Source organism: Prionailurus viverrinus, chromosome C1 (assembly GCF_022837055.1).
Source record: "Prionailurus viverrinus isolate Anna chromosome C1, UM_Priviv_1.0, whole genome shotgun sequence".
NCBI classification, from domain to species: Eukaryota; Metazoa; Chordata; class Mammalia; order Carnivora; family Felidae; genus Prionailurus; species Prionailurus viverrinus.
In genome coordinates, this window is record NC_062568.1 from 189,059,464 (window position 1) to 189,073,938 (window position 14,475).

Consider the following 14,475-nt stretch of genomic DNA (forward strand, 5'->3'; position numbering starts at 1 on the left):
CCGGCATTCCTGCACCACCTCCAGAGGGTCGGAAGGAACCGGGGCAGTCTAGGCCTTCACTCGCCATCCACACCATACACCCACCACCATCCCATGAGGAGGAAAAAAAAAAAAAAAAAGTAAAACAAAAACAAACAAAAAAATCTTTTGTACAGAGATATATTTTTATTATACAAAGTTTGTACAGTACCAAAAAAAGAAAAAAAGGTGTACATTTTTTTTTCATTATTGTAGGTAAACGGTAGTGGAAGCCTTTTTTGTAAATGTAATAAAATGTATAAATATGGTTTTCAGAAAACATCAAGGACTGTAAATATGTAATCTACACACCTTCTTGGCTTGTCTGCAGTATATACATTTAATTTATCTGTCTCTGTATATGAGGCTTCCCCTGGGGTCCTGCATTATGGTACTTTCCTGAATTTGAAGGCAATTTTAAATTTTTTGAATTCAAATAAAATATAAATTTTTGCATTGGTTTCTTACATCCTAATGGCCTTTTTCATGGCTAGGGGGCAAATGTTTCTTGGGGAAGGGAAGGAAAGACACATTTGGGGCCAGAAGCCAAGAGTGGAAATGTGGAAACCTACCATATACAAAAATTAACACAAAATGGATCACATACCTAAATATAAGACCTAAAATATAAAAGCCCTATAAGAAAGCATGGGGGAATGCTTCATGACATCCAATTTGGCAATGCTTTCTTGGATATGACACCAAAAGCACAGGCAACAAGAGAAAAAATAGATAATTGGACTTCATCAAATCTAAAAACTGCTTCAAAGCACGCAATCAACAGAGTGAAAAGGTAACCTACAGAAGAAATATTTGCAACTCATCTGATAAGGGATTGATATCGCCCAAAATGTAAAGAATTCCCACAATTCAACAAAAACAGACCTGATGTTAAAATGGGCAAAGGGCTTGAACAGACATTTTTCCAAAGAATATATACAAATAGCCAACAAGCACATGAATAGTTGCAAAACATCGCTCATCATTAGGGAAATGCAGTCAAAACCACAGTGAGATGCCACCTCACATCCATTAGGACTGTGAGAAACACAGAAAAAGGGGACCTTGGTAGCTCAATAGGTTAAGCATCTGACTTCAGCTCAGGTCATGATCTCACAGTTTGTGGGTTCGTGCCCCGCATCGGGCTCTGTGCTGACAGTTCAGAGCCTAGAGCCTGCTTCGGATTCTGTGTCTCCCTCTCTCTCTCTCTCTCTCTCTGCCCCTCCCCCACTTGTGTCCTCTCTCCCTCTCTCTCCCTCTCTGTCTCTCTCTCAAAAATATATAAACATTAAAAAAAAAAAAAAAGCCAGAATATACCAAGCATTGGTGAAGATGTGGAGAAAGTGGAGCCACAGTGGAGTGTTGGGGGGAACGTAAGGTAGTACAGCCGCTGTGGAAAACAGTATGGAGGTTCCTCGAGAAATGGACCACTACGTGATCCAGCACTTCCTCTTCTGAGCATGTATCCGAAAGAACTAAAAGCAGGGTCACAAACAGATGTACATACACCCAGGCTCATAGCATTATCTGCCGCAGCTTAGGGGTGGTAGCAGCCCAAATGTCGACTGACAGATGAATGGAGACACAAGATGTGGTGTATACACAGTGTAGTAGCCTGAAAAAGGAAGGAGATTGTGACACATGCTACAACATAGATGAACCTTGAGAACGCTGCGCTGAGTGAAATGAAGCAGTGAAATGAACAAGACAAATCCTGCATGAGTCCATAGAAACAGAAAGTAGAATGGTGGCTGCCACGGTGTAGAGATGACATAAATAAAAAACTTTTTTAAAAAAGCATTCCAACACTAGCTGAATACAATTAAACAAGCAATTGCAAATATTAAGTACAACACACATCAGGGGAATGCAAACAGGCATACAAGAGGAAGATACGAAATAAAGAGTTTTCACCAAAAAAAAAAGGACAAACACATCTTAGAAATTAAGACCAAACTGCAAAGTATCCACGGGACAACAGATTTAGGAAAAAAAGTATAATCAAGGGCATATGGGAAGAAAATTAAAATGTGTAAGAAAACAAAAATCAAAGGAGTAAAAGGTAAGAGAGATACAGAAGACAAAGATAAACTGATTTACGTGCAGTAGAAATCCCTGAAGAAGGAAACATAAATAAATAGACCAGAATTAATATTTAAAATTATGCTCTCAGGGTCACGTGCTTCAGCTCTGATCTCGCGGTTCGTGAGTTCAAGCCCCGAGTCAGGCTCTGTGCTGACAGCTCAGAGCCTGAAGCCTGCTTCGGATTCTGTGTCTCCTCGCTCTCTGCCCCTCCCCCCCCCCCAAAATAAATAAACGTTAAAAAAAAATTAATTATGCTCTCAGAAAACTTTCTAGAATTAAAAGAAATTACCGTAGGGGCGCCTGGGTGGTTCAGTTGGTTGAGCGGCCGACTTCAGCCAGGTCACGATCTCGCGGTCCGTGAGTTCGAGCCCCGCGTCAGGCTCTGTGCTGACAGCTTGGAGCCTGGAGCCTGTTTCAGATTCTGTGTCTCCCTCTCTCTGACCCTCCCCTGTTCATGCTGTCTCAAAAATAAATAAACGTTAAAAAAAAATTTTTTTTAAAAGAAATTACTGTATACATATAATTAACTTATATGTTGAAAGGCCCACCATGCTCCTGGGAAAATTATCCTGGAATGGCCAGATCTGGGACATACCCCAGTAAGACCATATTTTAAAAGGGGGAAAAAACATTCTCTGGGCCTCCAGGTTAAAAAATAAGTCTGTGGCAAGAAAAGAAAATCAGGTCGTCATCAGACTTCCTAATAGCAGCACACAGTAAGAAAACAAGAGAGGAGCAGTGTTTTCAACCAGCTGAAGGGAAAATGTGAGCCAAGTATTATCCAGGCAGTAACTGTTAAGACTATGAAACAGTATTAAATATTCCAGAACTCAGGAATATTTTACTCAGGAGCCCTTCCTGAAAAGTCTCCTAATGAGAGGACAGGCTTCATCCAACCAAGTGCCAACTAGGAACTTTAGCAAAAAGGCTGGTTTTGAGAAGTGATTATATTGAAATCTAAAATGAAGATGGCGACAGAGACAGAAGAACAGTATGTAAATGCCATGTGTCTGTCAAAGTGGAAATCGTTTTTTAATGGGAAGGGAAGGGGGAGGAAAGGGGGGAAGTAAAATGAACCCACTGATGGCCACAGAGAGAAGAGGTTGGAGTCAAAAGATCACGTAAAGAACGGTTTCTCAAACTTGGCACCATTGACGTTTGGGGTGGATACTTTTCTCTGTAGTGCTTGGCTGTGCTGTGAATTATAGAACGTTTAGAAGCATCCCTGGCTTCTACCCACTAGATGCCAGTAGCACCCTCCTCCAGCAGTGACAACCAAAAAATGTTTTCGGATATTGCCAGATGTCTTCTGGGAAACAAAACTGATACACACACACACACACACACACACACACACACACCTTCCCTCCCCTGCATTGAGAACCACTATTATAAAGCTTAAAAAATAATAAGAACCTAAGTAGTGAAAAGGAGGATGAAGGGCAGTACATAGGTGTATTAGTATAAAGGAAATCATTAGAATAAAAATATAAATTTTACTAAATATTAATGCACATTTTAAAAGGACCCAAAATATCACATTCTGAAAGAACCAGTAAGCAGGACAAATACACAAAGCAAATACAACATAAAATATGACAGATCTGAAAATAAACACAGCCATTGTATCACAGCATGTAATTAGGTTTAATTCACTTGTTAAAAGGTTTCAGATGTATTCACAAAGTAAAACTCAACTCTGTGCTATAATAAGAGGCGTACCTAAAATAAAGTAAATCAAAACAGCTAAAACCAAAGGAATAGGCATATCCTAATGGTGAAGGCTCGGATTAAGGCATAGAATTCAGCCCGTTGTGCTGACCATCCCACAGGTAGGGCATTGGCCTCTAGGACTTCATCTGTGGTTGTCATTGTGTACCCTGCCTTTCAAATGCCCTCTGTGATGAAACTGCTACCATCACTGAACAAGGTGAGGCCTGGGTTCTGTAGGGCCTGGTCACGCAGATGTGGGTGGCTTGCGAATACTTCATCGGTCATCTCAGAACAGTCATGATCTGGTGTCCCTTCCTCAGAAGGTAGGAAAGTTTTAGGGTTCAGCATCCACACTGTTTCAAGAGTGACCCATGGATTCTCGCAGAGGAGGCCCTGGTATTATGTTAGCCAAGAGTTGGGAAGGAAGAGGTGTCTGTGAGTGTTCATGAGAGACACAATAGCATGAGGGACCTTGACGTCTAGTTGTTCCAGGGTGAGTTTATCTGCCTCCTTAATGAGCAGAACTGTAGCCGATGGTGCCTTAAGGCACGGTGGCCATCCTGCCACCACTGGGTCCAGCCTCTTCAACAGGTATGCTATTGGTCGTTGCCAAGGGCCAATGGTGTGTGAGAACCCCAAGGGAGACCTTTTCCACCTCATGCACAAAGAGATTAGAAGGCTTTTCTATGTCTGGCAGGCCAAGGGCTGGTGCCTACCTCAAGGCGGCCTTTGTCTCTAGGAAGGTGGCTTAGGCCTCCTCTGTCCAGACAGGGGCTCTCGATCCGGCCCTACCAAGAGATTATAAGAGGGGTCTTGTTATTGCCGAGAACCCAGAAATCCAGATCTGGCAGAATGCTGCAGCCCCCAGGAATTCTTGTAACCCCCTCTTAGTTTGGGGCTGGGGTAGGGAGGTAATGATCTTTTTCTCTCCGGCCCTAGAGCTCTTTGTCCATGGGTGAGGAGCAAGCCTAAGTATTGGACTTGCTGTTGGCAGATCTGTGCCTTTTTTCATGACACCCGATACCCTGAGTCCAACAGGAGTTGGAGGAGGGCCCTTATGCCCTCTGTACATTTCTCTCGGGTATTGCTGGCAAGGAGGAGGTCATCCACATACTGGAGAAGGGTGCAACGTGTGTCCTCCCTTGGAAAGCTGGCGAGGTCTCCGGTCAGTGCCTCCCCAAAGAAGGCGGGCAAGTTTTTAAACCCCTGTGGGAGGCGCGTCCAAATCAGTTGCATCTGACGCCCTGTGTCTGGTTCGGTCCATTCGAAGGCAAACAAGGGTTGGCTCTGGGGGCCAAGTGGAGGCAGAAGAAGGCATCCTTTAAGTCTAGGCAAGTAAATCATCTGATAGAGCCTGGGATCTGGCTGAGGAGGGTGTACAGGTTCAGGAACACCAAGTGCAAGGAGACAGTCACTTTGTTGATAACTCATAGGTCTTGGATTGGTCAGTACACTCCTCCCGGCTTCTTGACTGGCAAGAGTGGGGTGTTCCCGGTGATTGGCATTCAACCAGCATGGCTGCTTCTTTGAGTCTGGTCAGGTGTTCTTGGATGCCCGCCCTTGTCTCTTGTGGCGGGGGTATTGCCACTGTCTCTGCGGTTGAGCCCCTGGGATTAACTCTACAATGACGAGGGCCTGGTTGTGGGCAAGTCTGGGGGGACTGTCCTCGGCCCATACAGTGGGGAAGGCAGTCCTGAATTTGGACAGGCCACTTGGTTGGGCCTAGGCGCAGAATAGCCTTCATTTGGATCCAGTCGGAGGCTGGTGCGTCCCATTGGCTCAAAGGTTATTTGGGCCCCCAGCTTTGAGAATACATCCCAGCCGAGGAGAGGGATAGGGCACTCAGGTAGATAGAAGAATTCATACTGTACCATGTGGCCCCCGAATTCACATAAAAGTCATAGTTTGGCCCCCTACTTTCATTTTGACCATGGGCCCATGGGGGCCAAGAAGTGAGCCCAGTCCCCCTCAATCTGAATCTACTCCTATTAGGCCTATGAGGTCTTTCCTGCAGCGTTCTTCTGCATATCAGCTGGGTTTCTGGGACTTTCCCCAGTTGGGATATTTATTCTTTCAACATCCTTTCTCCTTGCAGTAAGGCGCACTGATCCCTTGCTAAGGAGGTTCTGGGCCTCCCCCCTTTTGGCAGCTCTCCTGTGCCTCAGGATCAAATGGGGTGTAAACGTCATAAGCCTTGAGAGCCTCCCATAATAATCCCCAGGGGATTCCCCTAGCTTCTGGGCATACTCATGGGCTTCTTACCCCCTGCTCAGATCCCCCAGAGGAGAGCCTCTTGGTACTGGCAGATGTGGACCGGCGTCTGGAGAGTTACTGCACCTGGCCAAGGGCGCACTCTGGCAGCTGGTCCGGGGGAGAGAGGACCTGCTGAGTCCAGAGTGGTGGGGAGACTGAAGGTGGCGGAGTATTGGGAACCAGGGGGTTTGGGGGCAAGATTGGTTCTTCCTGTAGATCACTGGCAAGAATTTGTGGAGGTCGGGACTTCTGTTGACCTTCCTTGGGCTGCTTTGTCGAGGCATCTAAGACCCTAGCCTGTCCCTGTTTGTTGCAGGTAAATCTTACCCAAGGGGGAAGGGTTTGGGCAATCCCTAACCAGGAGTCAATATATGAGAACTGATCAGGGTGACCCGGGTCCCAGATGAAAACACGCCAGACACAGCGAACCGTTAGGACATCTAAGGTTCCCTCCGAGGGCCATCCTACACCAAAAGTGGGCCATTCCAAGTTACATAGGGTCCTTAACTTGCTGGGAGTCGTCTTAATTCCGTAGTCTCCCGAAAACCCCTTTTTTGCTCTGTCACACCCCATAGTGTTCCCGTGAGAAGGAATCGCAAAGACAGAGGAGTAGGGGTGCCCCCTTTAATGAGGAGGCCAGTCAGATGCCTATCTGACCGTATCCCAAAGGAACTTAGGTGACACTTAGCCATAGCGGTCTCAGCTTTATGACACGACTAGAAACTATTCCGATGCCGCCATGGGCTGCGTGCCATTCACCACGGAATCGCAGATGGGCCCACTCAGACTCCATGGACTTTTGGGGACCATAAGGGTGCCCACCCATGGAGCCACAGAACTGAACTCGGCAGGCAAGCCAGACAGAGTCGCACACTCAGGCTCACATACACACCAGAGGTTAGGACATTCCCTCCCACAGAATTCCGATGGGTGAGACCACTTCAGGTCTCCGGGGAGTGATCAGGTCCCGCTTCCACCCCTGTGGGTGGGCTGGACAGGACAGAATTGGGTCCCAGGCCTTACCGGTATCTGACGTCGGGTCCAGGTCGTCACCTGCCAAGTCTCCTCCAGTCCAGCAGGAACAGCGGAGCAGGGCCAGCCTGAAGCCACCGAGCAGGAGACTGCCGAAAATCAGGCAGGGGGCGCCTTCTCCATTGCAATTCCTCACTCCATTTTCCCAAACCGATGGCAACAACAGGCCACCACGGTTGGGTTTCCCGGTCAGAGAACCAAATGTTACAGAACCTGGTCTGATCACCCAGTGGAAGAACCGAGCAGCACCCAGAGATGTTGAAAGGCAGGAGGTTGATTTCATACCAGCGGGCTCAGGGGAGATCACTCTCCAGAGGTCTTAACCCCCAGCGTAAGCAGAGGGAACAATTTACAGTCTGTTACTTCCGCATTCCGCGTTAGGAGTAATTTGGCATTTGGGCAAGCGGGGCGGGAAGAAGAACCCGGAAGGGGGTTCTTAGGTGGGGAACTGGAATTTCCCTATCAGTCCTGTCGGCCATCTTTTAACAGATTTTTCCCTATCAGGAAGGGATATGAAGACAGGAAGGAGGTGATAATAGAGGAGACGGGGTAAGGGGGTGGGGAGTGGTTAGGGACCGAAGGTCCTTAGGTGTATTTCCTCTCCACTGCAGAAAGAAGAAACCCAACTCCAACTAACTTCACAACAAAATGCGTTGGCTCACATGACAAAGTCCAGTAACTGAGTGGGCTGTGACTTAGCCAGTATCTCCAGCTCCATTTCTCTGGGGTTCCCTCGGCTGTGTGGCCGTGGCTCCAGGCAGGCTTTCTCAAGGCAGTAATGTTCAGAAACTCATCTTCTATTCCCACCCCCCCCACCACCAGTTATTTCATTGATGCAAATCGGGTCACCCACTCCTGATCATCCAATCCCTGTCATCATGAGAATGTCATCATTGCATAGCTACTTGTGTTCCTAGTTGGAAAACAGGCCAAGTAGATGGGATTATCCCCAGACAAAGCAGGCCCTGTCTGGAACCCAAGGAGGGGAAGCCCTGAGACACATGGGCTTCCTGGAAGGAAAAGTTACCTAAACAAAAACTACAGTACTCTTAAGAAGGGGGGAAGTGGGGTGCCTGGGTGGCTCAGTCGGTTAAGCGTCCAACTTCGGTTCAGGTCATGATCTCACAGCTGGTGGGTTCGAGCCCTGCACTGGGCTCTGTACTGACAGCTCAGAGCCTGGAGCCTGCTTCGGATTCTATGTCTCCCTCTCTCTCTCTGCCCCTTCCCTACTCACACTCTGTCTCTCCATCTCTTAAAAATAAATAAACATTAAAAAAAAAAAGAGAAGGGGGGAAGCGCCCAGCAGTGTCCACCACAGACACTAAGAAATAAACATGTAAAAAGACTGGGTTAATGCAAAGAGAGTCGGGTAGGAGTCCATGGCTTTCAAATTGAGTCCTGAGAGAGGGCTTCCAGGGAAGGTGGCTGAGTAGGAGGATCCTGGGCTCACCTCATCCCATGGATACAACTAGAAAACACATCAGTGTAAGTAACCCAGAAAATGACCCAGAGTCTGGCAGAACAGACTCTCCACAAGTCAAGGCAGAGAAGAGGCCTCATCGAAGAGGGTAGGAAGGATGGAGATGCAGTCAGGAGCTAAATGGACCCCGGAGACTGTCCAGGGGAGGGAGGGACCTGTGAGCATGGAGGGGAGAGGACCCTGGAGAGACCACACAAGGAAGACGAATCCCCCTAACATTTGGCTTTGAAAACCAGGGGGGCCAAACTTCACGAGTTCTTATCATCAGCGGGACTCAACACCTGGAACTTTAAAAGTCAGTGAGTGGGCTTGGCTCTGGGAAACTGAGTCCCTTCCCTTAAAGAGATAGTACAACAAACAGCCCACAGACATACAGCATAGAAGCAGCAGTTGGAAACACTCCTGAGACCTACAAGAGGGAGATTTGTTTACTCATCTCAGAGCGTGTCACAGAGGGACAGTGATCACGGGGAGACTCCTCCAGGAACAAAGGAGCTGGTGGGCATCTGGCACCTCAACATACACCACAGCCACCTGTGGGAACCGGCAGGTCACCAGACTCCCTGCCTATCTTGCTAACAGCACACCCTGCCCTCCACATTTCCCTGCAGGCCTGCCCCCTCCAGCCGGGCCTCCGCTCCAGGTCCCCTCACGCAACAGACAAGTACAAACCTTGCTAACCCCACGTGTCCCACCCCAGTGTGCTTCTGCAGATCCCCCTCGCCCCCCACAACCCAGCCTGCCTCGGTCTAAGTGGTTGCAGGTACCCTCCTGCAGGAAAGACCCTAAGTGGGAGTAAGAAAAGTAGGAAGCACAAAAGCAGTAAAATTGAGTATGTCTATAAAAATCAGTCAAGGGGGATGCACAAAATAAAAGGATGTAAAGCATGACACCACATACCTAAACAGGGGGGAGAGGAGTAAAGAATGGGCTCAAACTGAAGCAACCATCAATATACTGTAGACTACCGTATGCATAAGGTGTTATATACAAACCTAATGGTGGCCACAAATCAAAAACCAGTAATAGATATGCAAAAAAATAAAGAGAAAGAAATCCAACGATATCACTAAAGAAAGCCAGCAAACCGTGAGAGAAGAGAGCAAGAGAAGAAACAGAAAAGAACTATAAAAACAACCAGAAAACAAGAAACAAAATGGCGATAAGCGCATACCCATAAATAATTACTTGGAATGTAAATGAACTAAACAGTCCAATTAAAAGACATAGGGTGACAGATTGGATAAAAAGCAAGACCCATCGATATGCTGCCTACAAGAGACTCATTACAGACCTAAAGACACATGCATATGGAAAGTGAAGGGATGGAAAACTATTTATCACACAAATGGAAGTGAAAAGACAGCCAGGATAGCAATACTTATATCTGACAAAATACACTTTAAAACAAAAACTGTAACAAGAGACAAAGAAGGAGGCAATCCAACAAGAAGATATAACAATTCTAAATATGTACGCACCCAATATGCAAGCACCCGCATATATAAAGCAATTAATAACAAACATAAAGACAATAGTCAAGAGTAATATAATAATAGTAGGGGACTTGTTAATACCTCAGTTACATCAATGGATAGATCATGCAAACAGAAAATCAACAAGGAAACAGTGGCTTTGAATGATACATTGGGCCAGGTGGATCTAACAGATATAATCAGAACATTCCATCCTAAAACAGCAGAATAAACATTCTTTTCAAGTGTACATGGAACATTCTCCAGAATAGATCACATACAAGTCTCAACAAATTCAAAAAGATTGAAGTCATACCATGCATATTTTCCAAAGACAATGTTATGAAACTAGAAATCGACCACAAGGAAACATCTGGAAAGAACACAAATGCATGGAGGTTAAATAACATGCAAATAGATCACATATTAGGTCACAAAACAAGTCTCAACAAATTTAAAGTAATTGAAGTCATACCATGCATTGTTTCCAACCACAATGCTATGAAACTAGAAATTGACCACAAGGAAACATCTGGAAAGAACACAAAAACATGGAGACTATCTAACATGCTACAAAATAATGAATGGGTCAACCAAGAACTCAAAGAAGAAATAAAAAATTACATGGAGAGGGCTTTTGGGTGGCTCAGTCAGTTAAGGACCCAACTTCGGCTCAGGTCATGATCTCATGGTTCATGGGTCCGAGCCCTGCACTGGGCTCTGTGCTGACAGCTCAGAGCCTGGAGCCTGCTTCAGATTCTGTGTCTCCCTCTCTGCCCCTGTTCCTTCACTCTCTCTCTCTCTCTCTCTCTCTCTCTTTGTATCTCTCAAAAATAAATAAAAATTTTAAAAATACATAGAGAAAAATGAAAATACAACAGTCCAAAATCTTTGGGATACAAAAAAAAGCAGTCCTAAGGTTTATAGCAATGCAGGGCCACCTCAAGAAGCAAGAAAAATCTCAAATAAATTGAGACCTGAAAGATGAGTGGGCACTAGCCAGGTGATGAATGCAGGGAAGAGGAATCCATGAAGTGGGAACTGCATGTGCGAACATTGGGAAGAGCTCACCTGTTGGAGGAACAGAAGGGAGGCCACTGTGGCTAAAGTGTATTAAAGGAGGGGAACAGTGTGTGACAGAGAGCAAGTGCAAAATCATGCACCCTGGGGTGGAAAGCCCAGTGACCTGACCTGATTTATGTTGTAAGAAAATAACATGCAACTTTTGGAGCTTGGGTTGAAGAAGACCAAAAAGCAGAAGTAGGAATGCGAGTTAGGAGGCGGCTGCAGCTGACCAGGTGGGTGATGGTAGCCAGGACGAAGGCAGTAGCCATGGGAATGGAGAGCAAGGGGTAGAGTCAAGATGTCTTTTGGAGATTTAGTCCCCATGATTCGGTGATTGGATATAGAGGCAAGGGAGGAAGAAGAGTCAGAGGTGACTCTTGAGCAACTGGATGGATGATGCTACTCTTTACTGGGATGAAAGAGAAAGAGGTTGGAGGGCTAGGAGCAAGCTTGGGGGAAAGCGGTGTGGACCTGCTGAGTCACAGAGGAGACGCCACGAACTAGTTATGCGAATCTGAGCTCAGGAGAGAGATTAGTGGCCGAACTAGTTGCATTAATGATACCACAGATGGTGGGTTCCAGGACAAAGGTGGCTGAGCTGCTAAGCTGGAGTGGTCAAAGCCTGCGTGGCCCTCCTGTGGTTGTCTGAGCCCCCCAAGGGGATGACAAGGAAGACTGCCAGCCAGGGGAGGAGGTCTTCGGTGCTTGCAGGGGCACATCCAGGGGGTGGGGGGCTGACACAGGCAGGGAGGGCTACGGGACAATACAGGTGAACTGCAGGGGCACCACAGGAGCAGACTTTCAAAAGACCCAATGGTGGCACGTGGCCAAGAGTGCAGGCCCTGGAGCCAAACTACGGGACTGGAATCCGGGCTTTCCCATGGAACTAGCTGTGTGGCCTGAGGCGAGTGATGAACCTGAGCCTCTGTGGCCCCCAAACGGGGATAATAATGACACCACTTTACGGAGGTAGTGGTGAGGCGGAAATGCTGTTATCGCTGGCCCTTGGCAGAGTGCCTGGTCCTCAGGTACCTAATACATGTGAGCCTTTACAGCTATTAGCTCTCAGCTGTCAGTCACGTAAATAAGGGAGGAAAAGAAGGACCGATCTGGAAGCAGCAGCCAGGCGCGAGGAAGACAGCAACCCCGCCTCCCCACCAGGAGGAGGGTTCCCTGCTTCTTCCGGCCGGGGGGGGGGGGGGGGGGGGGGTGCGCAGGGGCATCCAGAGAAAGGCAGGACCCGGTGGTGCCACACAGGTTAGGTGAAGAGAGGGGGGTGTTAGGGGCTGATGAGTGTGGAGTAGGACTTCTCAAGGGGGATGCACAGGCCTAGAGAAGAAGGCAAGGGTCTGAAGAGGCGGGCTCAAGGAGACGGCGGCCCAGGGCACCGAGGGATGGTCAGTAACTTCGGCATGTGAGGTTGTGCTGACATGTCAGCCTCAGAGAGAGAGTTCAGCTGAGCACATTGCTTTTGGACGGCAAGAGAAGGCCCAGAGAGGGCGTAGAGCAGTAGTCCCCTGCAGAAGCACACACAGCAATGTGCAAGGGGTAAGAGAACCGAATCGGGCCACCCAGCGCTCTGGGATGGGCAGTGTTGGGTGGACTTTAGCCCTGACTTGGCATACAGATCAGACAAGACGAAGTTACTGCCTGTGTGTCCAGGGCAGGCCATGAGATCCACCTTCAACGCCCTAGAGTCCCACAGAGACCAACAGTAAATCAACCTTGGAAAGTCCTGACCAGAAGTACCTAACGTTCTTGCTTTTCCTTTGCCAGGAGAGTGGGAAAGATGCCCAATTGTGGTCAGTGGTCTTCCTTTTAATCCTCCTTAGCCATAAAACTCCTAGAAGAAAACACAGGCAGTAAGCTCTTGGACATCAGTCTTGATCTTGGACATCAGTCTTGATCTTTGTTGTGACAGGAGTCTGGGTCACAGGAGAGTGGAACAGGGGAAGGATATAGACTGGTGACCCAAACAGTCCAGCCCTCTGTTTCTAATTCGGGAACTGTGAAGAAGCTGCCTCCTGTCTCCCTGCTTTACTTCCCCCTCCACGTGCTCCAGTTCTTGCTCTCCCCGATTCAGCTCTGCCTGCCCCACCCCCCACCTCTCCTGGCTGTCTGTCTACCTCACTCGCTGGACACCCAGAACAGCTGACACCTGTTTCTACCTGTTACCCTTCCTATCTCCCAAAGTCGACTGCCTTCTCCCCTGACTGTCCCTTTGTTCTTTCTCTTCCCTTGTCTGTTTCTTGCTCTCCCCATTCACACACCACCATCTTTTCTGACTTGTCCCCCCTCTTCTCTCAATCCTTCCTTTGTCCCTGACCCACCTCCTTCTACAAGCTGCCTAAGCCCTGTAACTATGGAGTCCCTCACACCTTCTCTTCAGACCTCAAGCCCAGGGATGCCCCAATCTCACCTGGTGATTCCCACTGCCAATCTGGGAATTAGGTGCCTAGTCAGGTTCCTGGCGCAGCCCAGAACTTGTGACAACACAGGCACCCAGCAGCCTATTGACACGAAAGCCAACAGAAAGCCAGCCCCGGCCCAGGAGCATCTCTCTGGGTTTTTTCCTAGTATTGCTTTCTCGGTCGTATTAGTCATAGCCAGCTCTAGCTATCTAGATTGATAAAAGTTCTTGTTCCTGCCTGGGTTGGCTGGTCAACTTTCACGGCCCCTGACATTTGTAACTGACCTCTGGGCCCTCCCTGCTAATGGCAAGAACATGGCAATGAGTTGCCTGTGCCCTCTGTCCTGTCTTCCAGGAAGGCAAACCCTGTGGATCTGGTCACTCTCAGAGTAACTGCTAGAAAGAGGTTACATGAAAACATGTCAACACAACCTGGAACTTCTCTTCCAGGGTGACAATGACTAATTTTCTCCCAGATCTCATCTTTGTCCCCAGATGTGCAGACCATTAGCCCATCCCAACCACTACTATAATCTACATTGGAGATTCTGACTCCTACAGGAAGAAACAATTTCCAGTGGATTCCGATCAAGGCCAAGTCCAAATCTGAAATATCACCCTCTCTCTCCCCACCCTCTACCAGTTCACAACCAGAATTCAAGGACAGCAGAATTTAAAAGGCAAAGAGTTGCCTATAACCCACTTCACAAAAATACAGACTGAAATTTGATTAGGAAACTTAAGTGTCTTCAGCCACAATGTCTTCTGGACATTACCAGAAGGGGTAGGTGAAGAAAGGAGGGGAAAGAACCCCCATAGAGACCCTCCACCTGGGCCCTCCTCAAGTACAAAGTGTGTCAGCTCTGTTCCTGAACTGGGGGGGGGGGGTGGCAAATCAGAAGAGTCAGGTAAAATTCGGCCCCTTTGGCAAGCCTTTCTTTCTT